Source organism: Nicotiana attenuata, chromosome 1 (genome assembly GCF_001879085.1).
Source record: "Nicotiana attenuata strain UT chromosome 1, NIATTr2, whole genome shotgun sequence".
In the NCBI taxonomy this organism is placed as follows: Eukaryota; Viridiplantae; Streptophyta; class Magnoliopsida; order Solanales; family Solanaceae; genus Nicotiana; species Nicotiana attenuata.
Genome location: NC_031989.1, coordinates 78,269,020 through 78,287,382, shown reverse-complemented (window position 1 = coordinate 78,287,382; position 18,363 = coordinate 78,269,020).

Genomic DNA, 18,363 nt, shown 5'->3' with positions numbered 1-18,363 from the left:
GAATTCTCAGGAAGTAAGGAGCAAACAGGGTCATTCAGTTCTAGTGGCTCAAACAAAGGTCCCAGCAATCAAACAATATATAGAAACAGGATCACTTAAAGTTTCAACTTAGTTTATTAGCCGTTACTAGGTGAGCAGACACTAAACAAAGGTATGGCATGCTGGGATCAATCAGACAGTCACATTCAAAGGGGGGAGCAGGGATTGGGAGCCATATTGTGAGAGGCGAACATGATAGAAAGAACATGCTAAAACAGACATAGGTCTAATTTAGATATGAGCAGGCATGCAGACTTGCTGAAAGCAGAAGCACATAGGTCTAGCAGAAACAGAAGTAAACAGGTTGAAAGCAGAACACTCATAGGTTTAACCAAACAGAAGTAGACATGCTATTACAGTAAACACATAGGTTAAACAGAATTAGACATGCTATTACAGTAAACACATAGGTTAAACAGAAGTAGACATGCTATTGCAATAAACACATAGGTCAAATTGAATAGCAGGACATATAGTCTAATTGAATAGCAATAAGCATGCTGGGTAGGAAAAAAAACATATAGGTTCAGAAGAAAGACATGCTGATTATAAGGAAACACACATTGGTTTAATTGAATGGTAGTAGTGGAAGCATACTAGTTAAGAGATAGCAATAGGAGAGTAAAGCAAACAGGGTCTGAAGGTCTAGCCTTGGCTCCCAGCCGGCTAGACAATGTAACAGCAGAGAGTAGAAGATTGTGATAGAGGAAGAGAGCAAGAACTTCGTATATTTTCTATGTTTGTGTGTGTGTGTGTGTTGAACTATGTTCGTGCGTGTTAAAGAAAAGAATGAAACTTATATAGCATTGAGCAGAGTAAACGAATAAGGCAAGGAAAATTAACAGCATATAAATAAAGTACGCAAATCAATTAACCAGTCAATTAGGGCTAAAACTAATCAATTAATATCACTTAAATTAGGGAGAATCTTATACGAAATCAGTCAGCAGGCATGATTGAAGTTAAATAAAGTAAGCAATAAGTCTAGAGACCATAGATTAGACTAATTAATCTAAAGAAGGCAAGTAGTACCAATTAAGATTATAAATGAGAAAAATAGGTAAAATCACGAGGAAGTACTAATTTTAACAGGAAAATATGTTTTGAGCTCTAAGTAAATCAGTCAATCCATTTTGATTGACCGAGATAAACAATAACGAAAAAATTAAAGCGGACAGTGAGACAAATTAACAAACAAGGACTACAACATAAGAGTAAAGATAACCAGCTTCAAATACTTAGAAACTCTTAGAAAAGTTTTTGCAGGAACTAGAAGAAGTGGAGCCCTAGTTTTAGAGAAACATTTAGGATCGATTAACGGTAGGAAAGCAGAAAACCTTTAAAGAAAAATGCTATAGAAACTCGAGACCACTTCAAACCTACAGCAAATAATAAAGAATCAAAACCCTAATTTTGAGGAACATTAAAATCAGTCGATGATAAAGAGGACAGAAAAGTTTTAAGGAAAGATAGTGTATATACTCGAAAACTTTTTAGATCTTCAAGGATCTGAACAGATTCAAAGTATAAGAGGTGAGGGTTTTAATAAAGTGACAGAGATAAAAGAAAATCTGATATGGAACCAGAGATTCGAGCCATAAACACGAGATAATAGTACTCACAAACGGAGATGGCCATAAGACAGGCCTGTGAGTCAGATTTCGATGAAACTTGGTTGAATCTCTTTGAGATTCTCTCATAAATCAACGAAGTCAAACAACCAGAAGATTTAACAGGCCGGTAGGGGCCTCAAATAACCGGGGAACCTCATGAAATAAGTAACAATCGAAGGGATTTGGGGTAGACTTAGGTGACGGCGCTAGGGTTAGGGTTAGTCGTAGAGAGAAGAGAGGAGATGAGGGATTCAAGGGTGGCGGGGTATAATAAATGGCTAGGGTTAGGGGGTCATTTGGATTAAAAAATGGTAAGGGGGAATGGGGACCGTTGATCTCAGAGATCAACGGCCAGGATTAGAAGGGGTCTGGGTCGGGTTGGATTTAATTGGGTTAGGTTTGATTTGAATTGGGCTTGGGTTTATTAAATTTGATTGGGGGAGATCCGATTTTGGGTAAAAATTAGGGCTATTTGTTAAATACCCATTTTTACTAAATAAATAATTTAAAAATAGCTAATTAAATGATAAAAAATGATTTTCATGCATGAAGGTGATTTAAAATAATTGCTTAATATAATAAAAATATAAAAGCCATTTTTTTGTAGATAACGTAGTTATGCATATGTAGCGGCTATTTTTGCAAAATATGCAATTATAGTCTTAAAAATGCAGATGTAATTATAAAAATGTAATTGAAATATTTGAATACTCATATGAACATAAATGATGAATTTAGATGATTAAATCATCATAAAATAATATGAGGGATAGCTTTGAACATTTATGTGATTAAAAAATGAAGAAATAAATGGATTTAGGGCCTTTAAAAATTGTAGAAAAAATTGTAAAAATACTTGTGCATGTTTGTAAATGCATGTACAATATTTTGAAAGTGTGCATGCATATTTTAAAATTTATGAGGGAAAAATTGGGTATTAACAGCTGCCCCTCTTTACCCGGGAAGGATGAAGAGTTTTTGGGTAAAGGAATGATGATTGATTTTGACCGAATGGGTGTTTTGAAAAAAAATAGAGGTCGAACCCTGGTCTCTGAGTTGCCTACATATCCCTGGTTTTACAGGAATCAGGCCACGTGTAGTTCTGGACCCAACGGTGAATGGAGCCGATGGAAAAGGTTCTTTTGTGAAGTGTAATGTCGGATGGAGTTGTGAATGTGAGTTTGGAGTGTAACGGGTGTATTATATGGCAGATATCTGAATGGTCACAGAGTAAGGTGGGTAATTGATGAGAATCGGTTATAATGGAAAAGTGGAAATGGTATGAGCGAAAACCGGAGCGAAGGTTGCTCCTGTTTGAAGAACGGTTACCTCCTGGATTTCCTACAAGCTTAAAGTACAATGCATGCAAGTAGTTAGATGACTACGAGAATTTAAACATCATGCAAATTCCCTTTGGACCATGAAAGATTGTCTTTGGACAGTGCAAATGTCGTCCTTAGACTATGATGTCCCGGGCCATGAATCATGAGATGGGAGATTCGCAGGCCATGAAATGATGCTCTCGGGCCATGAGAATGGTGCCTTTGAACCATGATGCCTTTGAATAATGATGTGCAAGTATTGAGATATCCTCAGGCCATGACATGGTGTCTCTCAGGCTATGAGGATGATGCCTTCGGACTATGACGCCTTTGGACAGGTTTGCTATATGTCAGCCTATGAAGTGCAGAGATATGATACTGAAAGTGATAGCAAGACAAAGCTTAGTCTTATGCGGAGTTTGGGGCAGAGCTTAGCCCGAGGGAAGAAGATAGTGCCCAGTTTAGAATAGAGCAACATTTATGCAGGGAGGGACAATGCTTAGTCGCATGAGAAGGCAGTGCTTAGCCTTATGCGAAATATGGAGGCAGGGCTTAGCCTCATACAAGATTTGAGACAGAGCTTAGTCTCATGCAAATAGAAGGCAATGCTTAGCCTTATGCAAATATGGAGGCAAGGCTTAGCCTCATGCAAGATTTGAGAAAGAGCTTAGTCTCATGCAAAGAGAAGGCAATGTTTAGCCTTATGCAAATATGGAGGCAAGGCTTAACCTCATGCAAGATTTGAGACAGAGCTTAGTCTCATGCAAAGAGAAGGCAATGCTTAGCCTTATGCAAATATGGAGGCAAGGCTTAGCCTCATGCAGGATTTGAGACAGGGCTTAGTCTCATGCAAAGAGAAGGCAATGCTTAGCCTTATGCAAATATGGAGGCAGGGCTTAGCCTCATGCAGGATTTGAGACAGGGCTTAGTCTCATGCAAAGAGAAGGCAATGCTTAGCCTTATGCAGTGAATAGGTAGCGAATAGGAGTAGAATGTTTCTTAGCTGGAGATATATTTGCGTCCGGTGGCTTGATTGATAGTGACTTTGATATGTGTATGTTTGCGAATGCTTCTGTTATGTTCTCCATGCCTGCATCCAAAGAAAAAATTGTAAGTTTTGTAAGGGGAAGTTGGTTCGCGCCTTCGTCTGCTGGCTTTGCTTCGCTCCGTTCTGGAGGCCTTGTTTGTGTCGCCCTAGGTAACACCTAGTTGTTACGAAAATGGAGTTTTCAAAAATATGCACTTATTGATGATGATAGAGTTATTTTAGAAAACACGGTGAAATATTGAGTAATTTTAAATGAACCAATGATTGTAACACGTTTCAGAGACGTTGCAGCTTTCTTTTATTAGGACCCAAAATTCTGTCCCAGTTTGGTAAATGATCATTCGGCCGTTTTGCGGGTGACAAAACTTGCTGAAACTTCTCCGAAATTTTGAGAATCCTTCTCAAAATTCTGCCTCAGTTACTTAACCAATTTCCGACTGTCTGGTATATGATGGCGTTGGCTGGACTTACTCCGGCATTTTGAGGGTCCTCCTCAAAATTCTGCCCCAGTTTCTGGTGCTAGGGGACATGAAAATTTTATTAAGATATGACCGAAGCCACAGGGCTGCCTACGTATCCCCTCTTAAACGTGAATCAGGTCAAGCGCAGTTCAATTACATCATATGAAGGAATGTAAACAGTCTAAACATAGTATCTCTTGACTGCGTCTGAATTGATAGGTTTTGGCCAGACTTCTCCGTCCACTTCTGCAAGTATGAGTGCTCCTCCTGTTAGTACCCGGTGAACCATGTAAGGACCTTGCCAGTTGGGAGAGAATTTCCCTTTGGCTTCATCTTGATGTGGGAAGATCTTTTTCAGCACCAACTGTCCTGGTGCGAATTGATTTGGTTTGACCCTTTTGTTGAAAGCTCTGGACATTCTGTTCTGATAAAGCTGACCGTGACATACTACGTTCATTCTCTTTCCGTCTGTAAGGGCCAGTTGCTCATAGCGGCTCCTTATCCATTCTGCATCGCTAAGTTCGGCTTCCTATATGATTCTTAAAGAAGGAATCTCTACCTCGGCTGGAATGACAGCTTCGGTACCATAAACCCGTAAATAGGGAGTTGCCCCAGTTGATGTGCGGACTGTAGTACGGTACCCCAACAGGGCAAAGGTTAACTTCTCGTGCCACTGTTTGTGGTTTTCTACCATCTTCCTTAGTATCTTCTTGATGTTCTTGTTTGCAACTTCCACGGCTCCATTCATTTGAGGTCTGTATGCTGTAGAGTTTTTGTGCTTGATTTTGAAGGTTTCGCATATGGCTTTCATCAGATCACTGTTGAGATTGGCGGCATTATCAGTGATAATAGACTCGGGAACCCCGAATCGGCAAACAATACGATCTTTGACAAAATCTGCGATGACTTTCTTAGTTACAGCCTTGTAAGATGCGGCCTCTACCCATTTTGTGAGATAGTCGATGGCCACCAAAATGAACTGGTGCCCGTTTGAAGCAGTGGGCTCGATCGGACCGATGACATCCATTCCCCAGGCAACAAAAGGCCAAGGTGCACTTGTTGCATTGAGTTCATTAGGTGGTACCCTTATCATGTCTGCATGTACCTGGCACTGGTGGCATTTCTGTACGTACCGGATGCAATCCATTTCCATGGTCATCCATAAGTATCCAGCCCTGAGTATTTTCTTGGCTAGAACAAAACCATTCATATGTGGGCCGCAAGTTCCGGCATGTATCTCCTCAAGCAATCTGGAAGCCTCCTTTGCGTCAACACACCTTAACAACCCCAGATCAGGAGTTCTGCTATACAGGGTCCCTCCGCTTTAGAAGAAGTGACTGGACAACCTCCGTAGTGTGCATTTCTGAGTATGGTTTGCCTGTTCTGGATATTCTCCTTCCGCCAAATATTCTTTGATGTCGTGGAACCAAGGTTTTCCATCCGTTTCTTCTTCAACATGAGCATAGTAAGCTGGTTGGTCATGGATCTTTACCGTGATGGGATCGATGAAATTCTTGTCTGGATGCTGTAACATTGATGATAAGGTGGTCAGCGCGTCTGCGAACTCATTTTGAACTCCGGGCACATGTTTGAATTCTATATTTGTGAATCTCTTTATTAACTCCTGCACATGATATAAATATGGCAGTATCTTGGTATTCTTCGTAGCCCATTCTTCTTGAACCTGATGTACCAGAAGATCCGAATCACCGATTACCAGTAGTTCTTATATGTTCATATTGATGGCCAGATTGAGCACCATGATGCAAGCCTCATATTCTGCCATGTTTTTGGTGCGTGGAAACCTAAGCTTCACGGATACAGGGTAGTGTTGACCTGTTTCTGATACCAAAACCGCTCCAATGCCCACTCCTTTGAAGTTTGCAGCGCCATCGAAGAACATCCTCCAACCGTCGTAAGCTTCAGCAATGTCCTCTCCTATGAATGATACTTCTTCATCAGGAAAATACGTTTTCAAGGGTTCGTATTCTCCTCCCACAGGATTTTCAGCAAGATGGTCTGCCAATGCTTGTCCTTTGACCACCTTCTGAGTTATATAGATGATATCGAACTCACTTAACAGTATTTGCCACTTGGCTAACTTCCCGGTTGGCATGGGCTTCTGAAAGATGTACTTCAGAGGGTCCATCCTGGATATGAGGTACGTGGTATAGGCACAGAAGTAATGCCTCAATTTCTGAGCCGTCCAGGTCAAAGCACAGCAAGTGCGTTCCAGCAGAGAGTATCGTGCTTCGTAACGTGTGAACTTCTTACTCAAGTAGTATATGGCTTGCTCCTTTCTCCCTGTCTCGTCATGTTGTCCCAAAACACATCCGAAAGCTCCATCTAATATAGATAGATAGAGTAGCAAAGGTCTCCCAGGTTCTGGCGGGACTAGGACTGGTGGTGTGGACAGGTATTCCTTGATTTTGTTAAAAGCCTTCTGACAATCTTCGGTCCAACTCGTTTCAGCATCTTTCCTCAACATTTTGAAGATAGGTTCACATATAACTGTGGATTGTGCTATGAAGCGACTGATATAGTTGAGACGTCCTAGGAAGCTCATCACATCCTTCTTGTTCTTTGGTGACGGTAACTCTTGGATAGCCTTAACTTTGGACGGGTCCAACTCGATTCCTTGCTGCTGACAATGAATCCGAACAACTTTCTTGCGGGAACCCCGAATGCATATTTTGCGGGGTTCAATTTTGGATTGTACCTCCTTAGCCTGTCAAAGAACTTTCTCAAGTCTGTTATGTGATTTGCGGCTCTCTTGGATTTGATGATGGCATCGTTGACATACACCTCTATTTCTTTGTTTATCATGTCATGGAAGATGGTTGTCATGGCTCTCATGTAAGTAGCCCCAGCATTCTTTAGACCGAATGGCATCATCTTGTAGCAGTATACTCCCCATGGTGTGATGAAAGCTTTTTTCTCTGCGTCTTCTTCATCCAACCAGATTTGGTGATAACCCGCGCAGCAATCCACAAAGGATTAGAGTTCATGCTTGGCACAATTGTCGATCAGGATATGTATGTTTGGTAGTGGAAAGTCGTCCTTGGGACTTGCTCTGTTTAAATCTCGATAGTCAACACATACCTAACTTCCCATCTTTCTTTGGAACTGGTACAATGTTGGCTAGCTAGGTTGGGTACTAACTACCCTGAGGACTTTAGCTTTGATTTTCTTAGTGACTTCCTCCTTGATTTTCAAGCTCATATCTGGTTTGAACTTCTGAGTTTCTGCTTTATTGGCGGACACATTGGGTTGGTAGGCAACTTGTGAGCCACTATGGATGTGCTTAGACCGTTCATGTCATCGTATGGCCATGCAAAGATATCCTCATATTCCTTCATGAAACGAATGTACTCTTCCTTCTCTGTCGGTGATAAGTGAATGCTTATGCGAGTTTCCTTGATGGTCTTAGCGTCTCCCAAATTTATTGCTTCGGTTTTGTCCAGGTTGGACTTAGGTTTATCTCAGAGTTCTCAACCTCTTTACGATTTCCTCAGGTATTTCATCTTCTTCTTCGGAGTCACTATCCTTATGTTGCGTTGTCTCATTACATGTCACAGTCATCGGTTCGTCAGGAAAAGTAATAATAACGTTGTAGAAAGAAAAATGTGAAAGATAATAATGAATAATAAATAGCAATGCATTGATTAAATTTGAAGATGTCCAAAACAAGTACGGCTCGATGAATCGAGCAATTATTTTGAAACAAAATGTGTCTTTAAAATTAAATTACTGAAAATATTTGAAATGCCTAGCATGGCTATAGAAATAAATTAGGCTAAGTGCTAAGCTACCTAGGGACTCGGCGGCCCGGGATGGTGTGGCAGTCCAATTCCTGAGGACAGCTCCCTTCTCCACAGTCTGATGGTGAGGCCTTCTTCCTCCTCCTCAATTATCGCACTGCAATCCATATCCTCGTCTTCCAGGAACAAGTTCCTCAGCCCAGCTAAAGCTTCTTCTTCTGCAGTTCCCGATATCGTATCGGCCTGATGAAAAGTCTGACCCAGATGTGGCACCGGTTGCTCAAGAGGATAATAAGGACCACGCCATGGTGGCGACCAGTCATTATACTCCTGTCAGGTATACGGGTACCCCAGCCCAAAAGTTGTGCCGTGACGTTTCAGTTGTATTTGTTTAGTAATGCCCTGGAGATCCTTTCCCAGTCCTTTGCCAGGTTCGTACCCAGACCATGCCAGTATGCTTTCTATTTTGTTGCTCCACCACTGGTCCTTTTCAATCGCGTTGACATGTTCAATGTGATGATAAGTTTCTCCACCCAGCCTTCTTCTATTCTCGGTGGCCGAGATAGTTTGACTGGTGTAAATGGGGTTACTCCCATCTCCGTGAATGACTACCTCCTGGTGGTTCCACTTGAACTTCACGGCCTGGTGTAATGTGGAAGCCACGGCCCCAGCGGTATGTATCCAAGTTCGACCCAACAAAAGATTGTATGTAGCTGATATGTCAAGCACTTGGAATTCAACATCAAACCAAGTTTGCCCCATCTGTAGGCAAAGGTTAATCTCCCCAATCGTGGCCCTTTGAGACCCATCATAGACTTTCACGTTCGTACTTCCTGCCCGTATCTCGTGGAAATCTTTGCCCAGTCTATTCAGAGTAGTTAAACGACAAATGTTGAGACTCGAGCCCCCATCTATTAGGACCCTGGCAATGAATTTGTCTTCAAACTGTACCGTGATATGCAGTACCCTATTGTGGCTTAACCCTTCAGGCGGCAGTTCGTCCTCATGGAAGGTGATCTTATGACTTTCCAGCACTTTCCCTACCATGTTGGCCATTTCTTCACTGGTGATGTTGTTGGGCACGTAAGCTTCATTTAGCACCTTCATCAGGGCACTCCTATGTGTTTCCGAATTTTGCAGTAGTGATAAGATGGATATCTGGCGGGAGTTTTGTTTAAATAATCGATGATTGAGTATTCCCTCACTTCCTTGCTCGATCCTCCCAAATGTTCAGGTGTATAGATCCATCTCGTTCTGGTCATTCCTTGTACGGTATCAGATTCTTCCATCTTTGCTTTCCCTTTTCGCTTTGCTTCAGCAACATAGTCCCATGGTATGGCGTTAGAGTTGAAAGGAGGTGTGGTTGCTACTGTCACTGTGAAGGGTGCAGCCACTTCTACCTCAAATGGAATGGGTGTGGCTGCAGGTGGTGCTACCTCTACCTCAAAATGGAACCAATGTAGCTACCTCAACTTCGACTGACAGTTGTATCTGTACCACAATAGGAGTGAGTGTCACTGCGGGTTTAAAATCATCGCCTTCCCGAATGAGCCCGATCTATCCCTCAGGATCCCATTCTTCGTCCGTCTCTACCATATGTACTCCATCACCTTTATGATCTGGAAGAGGATTGTTGCGGACATTGGGTGCAGCTTCCTTCGCTTGTATGACCTTGTTATCAATCAATGTCTGGATCTTATCTTTCAATGTCCGGCACTCGTTAATGGTGTGCCCCTTCATACCAGAATGATATGCACAGGTTTTATTTGGGTTGACCCATTGAGATGAATTCTCCATTGCCACAGCAGGAATAGGGGTGATGTAACCAGTGGCCTTCAATCTCTCATACAGCTGGTCGATGGGTTCAGGAATAGCGGTGTATTGTCTGGGTGGTTTGCGATCAAAGTTAGGTCGGGGTTTCTGGTGATTTGGATGAGTGGGAGGTGAATAATAGTAGGTTGGCTGGTGTTATAAGTATGATAGGCGGTGGCGGGTTGAGAATATCTGGGAGATGAAGGTTGGTATGTGGGTGGAGGCGTTTGGTATGTGGGTGGAGGTGTTTGGTATGTGAGCGGAGATTTCGGGCCCTGAGCCACCATTACTGCCCCCACTTATCTTTTCTTTGATATGCCGCCTGATTGTAATGCTTTGTTCGTGGCCTGTAGTGCTTCGAAATTTATCACCATCCCGCTTTTGATACCTTCTTCAATCCTTTCTTCGAGTTTGATGATATCGGAGAACTTGTGATTCTCAATGACCATTAGTCTTTCATAATACTGTGGGTCCTGTGCCCTGACAAAGAACTTGTTCATTTGTGCTTCTTCTAGTGCTGGTCTGAACTTGGCTACTTCTGACCTCCACCGAGTAGCATACTCGCAGAAAGTCTCTGTTGGCTTCTTCTTTAAATTCTGGATGTAGAAGACATCCGGTGCATTCTCCGTGTTGAACCTGAACTGGTCCATAAATTCTAATGCCATGCTTAGCCAATTGACCCGCTTCTTAGGGTTCTGGCTTATGTACCAGGACAAGGCATCTCCGGTAAGACTTCTCATGAAGAGCTTCATTCGGATCCTTTCATCCTTTCCGACCCCCACGAGCTTGTCACAGTAAGTTCTCAAATGAACCTTGGGATCACATGTTCCGTCAAACATTTCGAACTTGGGAGGTTTGTAACCCTCCGGCAGTTCCACGTCTGGTTGTATGCACAGATCCTCATAATTCAGACCTTCTATCTCTTTACCTCCTTCGACACCCTGAACTCGACTTGTCAATTTCTTGAGTTCCTCGGCCATGTTTTTGATGAGCAGGTCCTTCTCAGCGGATTCTGGTGTATAGGAGATCGGTTGAGTAGAGTGAGGTACAGTTTCCACGTATATAGGGTTGTTTTGGTGAGTGCCAGCGATTTGAGCGTAGTGGTGATCATTGGTGGAGTTTTGAGGATCGGGAACAAGGTGAGGTGTGTTTTGAGGGGTGTGATAGGTAGTGGTTTGTGGGTATTGGGTTGGTTGATGGTGGTGTCATGGAGGAGTTGGTGCTGGTAGAGGATTGGGATATTGGGGTGGAGTTGCATATTGATGTGGTGCGGGAGGATTTTGTGGATGCTGGTTTGGTGTATTTGGGGGAAGTGCTGGGTTTTTGGTATTTTGTTGGTTGATGTCGGGGACGTTTAGGGTGACGGAGAGGTTTGCTAAGTTACGAACCTGCTCAAGTTCTCCTTGTAATCCAGTATTTTCTGCTCTAATCGCAGAACCAATTCATTCTGGGCCGGAGTGCTTCGACCGTCTGAAGTTTCCGCATTCTCAGCGTTTTCCTTTCGAATACCACTTAAGTCATCCATCTTAGCCTTTCCTCTGCTTTTCGTGTTATTTGGAGGAGGAGGAGGTGGAGGGATCTAGATCCGGTATGATATGCTGATGATGCCAGTATGCGCGAACCAACCTTTAGAGGATGGGAATAATAAAATTAAAAACAAGGTAAACAAGTCAGTAGGGGTTCTGAAAAAGTCTGCAGTATTTAAGCACATATTGTGGGAATGTGAATTCGTGTCCTAGTTTGGGAGCCTCGTTGTGCCCGAGGTAGGCCTAGCGACAAATAGATTTGGAGAAATTCAGTGCCAATAATTGCCTCATTTCATTAATGTAAAGATAGACGACCCAAAACGACACTAAATAAGATAAATCATTAATGGCACTTGGCCTTATTACATTTGAAAAGCAAGTAAACCTAATATACTTGGTCCCAGAAGGACCTTCTCCAGTTCGCGCAGGTTCAACAGTAGGAATGCCCTTGCCAAATGTCCTTCTTCATTCCCTTCAGCGTTCTGGCAGTCGGTGACTCTCTTTCTCATTTTCCCTTCCAATTCCATCAGACTGTATTCCAGATATTCCAGCCTTTCACTGGACTTAACAGCCCTCTCTTTCCACTCATTGATCATTTCCATATCAGCCCTGTGTTGCTCCATATGCTCGGCTTCAGACTCGCGGATTCTTTTGCGCAATTTGTTATATTTCACCTGTGCTTCGGCAACTTCGTCTATGACCCTGTTTCCCGGACCAACTCTTGGCTCGAATATTCCCCCTATGTTATTATCAAACCATGAGGGGTAGAAGTATGCATGTCCAGCATGATATCGATCTGGCTCAATAGTATCCTTTTCTACGATAATCTTCAAGTGCCATATGTGTTGTGCTTCATTTTTATATGAAATGGCATCACCTTGAAAATTAGCTATGAAGTGACTCATTTTAGCAACCCGTGGTATGACCTGCTTCCTGCCTGCCTGTCTCCTAACCCTGAGGGGAGCATAAGGGTATATGCCCCTTAACCCGATCAGTACCAAGTGTGAAACATCCCTGGATCTGATGATGAATTCGTCTGTAGGGAACCACTCGAACATCCATTGAACCTGGTCCTCGGTCAGATTGTTGAAAAACTGCACCCATCCTATAGCATCCTTTGGTTGAGCAAACATGTCTGGAATATATGTCATTTTCTTGGGATGGTGGAAGGCCATATGATCATTCCACGGCCTTCGTGGAAACTCTTAACGGTATTGACCCCTTTGGAGATGTTCTAACAACCAAACCTGCAACAGCAAATTGCAACCCTCGAAGTATCGGTACCCTTTCTGACAGCGGTCCAAGGCCCGGTACATATCTGCAATGATCATAGGGACAATGGTATATGTCTGCCCCTCGATCCCTTCCATCAAAGTTTTGGCCACCATGGCCAGTCTGGTATGGATTCTTTCCCCTTGGATCAGGAATACTAGCATGCCCAAGAAACACACGATGAACACAAAGACCCTGCGGTGAATCCAACCCAAGGAGGTGATGGAGAATTCATCATCGAAAATACGGTAAGACCTGCTGTGACCGTATCGTTCATAGAGGAAGTCGAAGGGTACGTAGGAGTTTTTCAGGCACTCCAAGTCATCATTTTTCTTCAACCCCATCATCTTAAGAAATCCCCTAGTAGTGCGATTTTCAGGTGCCAATAAACCAGGGCTGTCCCAAGGTAGCCCAGCAAATCCCCCTATTTCTTCCAAGAGAGGGGTCATTTCTATGCTTCCAAAGCGGAACACGGCTCTTTCTTTGTCCAGAACATTGTGGCAGCCTCGATCAACATTTTGTTTGGCTGGAGTTCCAACAAAGAAGGCAAATTTCCTAAGACCCTTTTCACATGATTTTGGTCACTTGATGGGAGATCCCTCCACCAATCTAGCAATGGTGATGGTATGTTACTAACCATGCCGAACCGGGGGATTTCATGCCTCATTTTCTGCAAAACAAAATATAGTTAGGCCCTTTCCTCCTCCAGGTTCGTCTATTTATACAACAGTGATTAGCACATTGGCACTAATTTCTCCAAAATTAATGCACACAGTCGTGGTTGCGTCCGTTGGGATTACGGAAAACCCGATGGACTTTTGGGTGAGGCTTGTCTTAAAGGGTTATTATGTGGACAACATATTAACCCGGCTAGGTTTGACCATGATGCATGCACAATTAATTAGAGTAAGGTTGCTATAGAGGTCTAGACTGGGACCCTCAAGCGGACAACTTGAGGGGGAAAGGCACGGAACCGTCGATTGCACCGCTGATCGACTAGTTTTACCGCAAATACGCCTTTCCACATTTAGTGGGTGATATATATAGGAAGAGCGCAAACACTCATCAAGCGTTGCTATAGGATTGATTACGCACGAGTGGAATATGATGTTGAGCATGATTTATGCAACAATAAATAGCATGTTGTCAAGTATTTGCACGTTTTAAAAAAAATGATAAATGCGATATTTAGATAATTGAAAGACTAAAAAAAAGAAAACAAGGAAACAAGTCAGTTTCAGGAAACAAAGGAAATCGTAAATGCTTGAGAAATAAGCAATTAAATCCAAGTAAAGGGAAAAGGGAAAGGGTGCACATGCTTAAGACTAATTCACAAAACAAGTTCGTTATGGTAAGAGCCTAAAATATATCCCCAGCGGAGTCGCCATGCTGTTGTGCCCCCTTTTTCCTCGCGGAGTCCGGGTTTCGACGTTCATAGGGAACAACTCATGTGCTTTTGGGAATTGGGTATGGAGTTTGAAGAGTCGCCACCTAACGGATTTAAGGTGCATTAGGGCACGTAAAGCAAGTAACTCATAAAAGCGGTTTGCATTACCAGAGATTGGGTAAGGGCTCGAAATAACCTTGAGGGGAAGGTGTTAGGCACCCCTCGCGGTCCACAATGGTGTGTCCCGGCCGAACTCAAATTATGTGAATTAGTCTTATAAACAGATAAACCAAATTAGACAAATTGATATTATATTTAAAACAAGGAGTAAAGGGAGGTCCTAGGTTTTTTAGCCTATAGGATCACTTCTGTACAATGCTTGGTAATCATCCCCAAGTTGGGGTGCTACACATAACATTAGCGCACATGTCATCATATCCTTTACTACTCAATTTCCCTCCCCTTAGTGGTTATATAAGCGATTCTAATTAAACGTACTCTATGCGTGCATTACCCATCCCTTCCTTATGGTCCTGGGTGTGTTTAGGACCTCTAATTAAGGCAGTTCTAGACTCTCCTAAAGTGCTTAAAAGGAGAAAATCTAAGCGACAAGCAAGAACAAATAGGACATTCACATAAAGGGGCAATTAAAGTCTCACTTTTACCACCTCACACAAGCAGACAATAGCACGTCTCAAACAGCAAGATTTCAGATATTTCAAAGGATCCTAGAGCAGGATATCTAGATGAGCATGACAAATAGAATATATGCTGCATTGTGTTAAAGCGAGGCAATAGAGACCTAATCAGTTTGCCTACTGATTTTAGGGCTTACTGAATCTAGACAATTCACAAATAACAAAAGCATAGTTTTACAGTTTGCGGGATTTTAGTCGCCCTACAAGCTTGCCTAGGCGTGTATCAGTGATGTCCTATGAACATGGTATCTAGTCAATAATCAGAAGTGCAATAAACCAGTAAACAATTTTAAGCAGGCAGTTTGGTTCATTAGGCCCTATAGGCATGCCGTCTAGGTGTAGAAACTGATATTAAACTTATAGACGTGGTAGCTAAATGCAGAAATTAGTTTTTAGAATCCTATAGACATGGTATCTAAATGCAGCAATTAGTTTTAAAATCTATCTAAATGCAGCAATTAGTTTTAAAATGCTACAGACATGGTATCTAAATGCGGCAATTAGTTTTAACACCTTATTTGCATGTAGAAAACTGATGTAAACCTTTTTGGCATGCAAAGACTGATTTTAAGCTTACAGGTATGGTGTCTAAAATGCAAGATTGATTTTAAACCCTATAGGCATGGTATCTAGAATGCACATAAGCAAACATCGCAGCAAACTTACAAGTATGGTATCTAAATAAACAAACATTGCAATAACCTATAGGCATGGTATATAGAATGCGGGATAGATTTTAAATCCTATAGCCATAGTATCTACCCTTTTCCAACAAAATATATATAAGAATCCCTCCCAGTTTTACTAATATCCCCAATATCTGTTTACAAAGAAATTATCATTACAAACCAACATAAATAATGAATTACAGAAATGAAACTGTTAGAACTATGGGGAGCCTGAACAGGCCCAAATAGTAAACCTGAAGAATCGGGCCTTCAACCAAGTATGAACATGCCAATGCTCTCATAATGCACCCAATAGTATCCTGGTATGTCAAAGTTCCCAAGGGCCTCAGGGAACCCCGGGCAATGCTCACACCAGAAAACTTTCAAAGCAACCTTTTTGTGAGCAAGTGTGGAAAGTCAGCCCCAATGTGTCAAAGTTCAGAGAAGCCTCATGGACTCCAAGGCAATGCTCACACCGGAGGGCCAAGACCCTAGGTGTACTAAGAGTAGGAGTTGAAATCATAAGATAGTTTTAAGAAAATAATTTTGAATTCTCAAGAAGTAAGGAGCAAACAGGGTCATTCAGTTCTAGTGACTCAAACAAAGGTCCCAGCAATCAAACAATATATAGAAACAGGATCACTTAAAGTTTCAACTTAGTTTATTAGCCGTTACTAGGTGAGCAGACACTAAACAAAGGCATGGCATGCTGGGATCAATCAGACAGTCACATTCAAAGGGGGGGTGCAGGGATTGGGAGCCATATTGTGAGAGGTGAACATGATAGAAAGAACATGCTAAAACAGACATAGGTCTAATTTAGATATGAGCAGGCATGCTGACTTGCTGAAAGCAAAAGCACATAGGTCTAGCAGAACAGAAGTAAACAGGTTGAAAGCAGAACACTCATAGGTTTAACCAAATAGAAGTAGACATGCTATTGCAGTAAACACATAGGTTAACAGAAGTAGACATGCTATTACAGTAAACACATAGGTTAAACAGAAGTAGACATGAAATTGCGGTAAACACATAGGTCAAATTGAATAGCAGGAAACATATAGTCTAATTGAATAGCAGTAAGCATGCTGGGTAAGGGAAAAAACATATAGGTTCAGAAGAAAGACATGCTGATTATAAGGAAACACACATTGGTTTAATTGAATGACAGTAGTGGAAGCATACCAGTTTTTAAGAGATAGCAATACGAGAGTAAAGCAAACAGGGTCTGAAGGTCTAGCCTTGGCTCCCAGCCGGCTAGACAATGTAACAGCAGAGAGTAGAAGATTGTGATAGAGGAAGAGAGCAAGAACTTCGTATATTTTCTATGTCTGTGTGTGTGTGTTGAACTATGTTCGTGTGTGTTAAAGAAAAGAATGAAACTTATATAGCATTGAGCAGAGTAAACGAATAAGGCAAGGAAAATTAACAGCATATAAATGAAGTATGCAAATCAATTAACCAGTCAATTAGGGCTAAAACTAATCAATTAATATCACTTAAATTAGGGAGAATCTTATACAAAATCAGTCGGCAGGCATGATTGAAGTTAAATAAGGTAAGCAATAAGTCTAGAGACCATAGATTAGACTAATTAATCTAAAGAAGGCAAGTAGTACCAATTAAAGATTATAAATGAGAAAAATAGGTAAAATCACGGGAAAGTACTAATTTTAACAGGAAAATATGATTCGAGCCCTAAGTAAATCACTCAATCCATTTTGATTGACAGAGATAAACAATAACGAAAAAATTGAAGCGGACAGTGAGACAAATGAACAAACAAGGACTAAAACATAAGAGTAAAGATAACCAGCTTCAAATACTTAGAAACTCTTAGAAAAGTTTTTGCAGGAACTAGAAGAAGTGGAGCCCTAGTTTTAGAGAAACATTTAGGATCGATTAGCGGTAAGGAAAGCAGAAAGCGTTTAAAGAAAAATGCTATAGAAACTCGAGACCACTTCAAACCTACAGCAAATAATAAAGAATCAAAACCCTAATTTGGAGGAACATTAAAATCAGTCGATGATAAAGAGGATAGAAAATTTTTAAGGAAAGATAACGTATAAACTCGAAAACGTTTCAGATCTTCAAGGATCTGAACAGATTCAAAGTATAAGAGATAAGGGTTTTGAGAAAGTGACAGAGACAAAAGAAAATCTGATTTGGAACGAGAGATTCGAGCCATAAACACGAGATAATAGTACTCACAAACGGAGATGGCCATAAGACAGGCCTGTGAGTCAGATTTCGACGAAACTTGGTTGAATCTCTTTGAGATTCTCTCATAAATCGACAAAGTCGAACAACCAGAAGATGTAACAGGCCGGCAGGGGCCTCAAATCACCGGGGAACCTCATGGAATAAGTAGGAATCGAAGGGATTTGGGGTAGATTTAGGTGACGGCGCTAGGGTTAGGGTTAGTCTCAGAGAGAAAAGAGGAGATGAGGGATTCAAGGGCGGCGGGGTATAACAAATGGCTAGGGTTATGAGGGTCATTTAGAATAAAAAAGGAAAGAAGGAATGGGAGGTCTGGGTCGGGTTGGATTTAATTGGGTTAGGTTTGATTTGAATTGGGCTTGGGTTTGATTAAATTGGATTGGGGGATATCCGATTTTGGGTGTAAATTATGGGCTATTTGTTAAATACTCATTTTTATTAAATAAAAGAATTTAAAAATAGCTAATTAAATGATAAAAAATAATTTTCATGCATGAAGGTGATTTAAAACAATTGCTTAATATTATAAAAATATA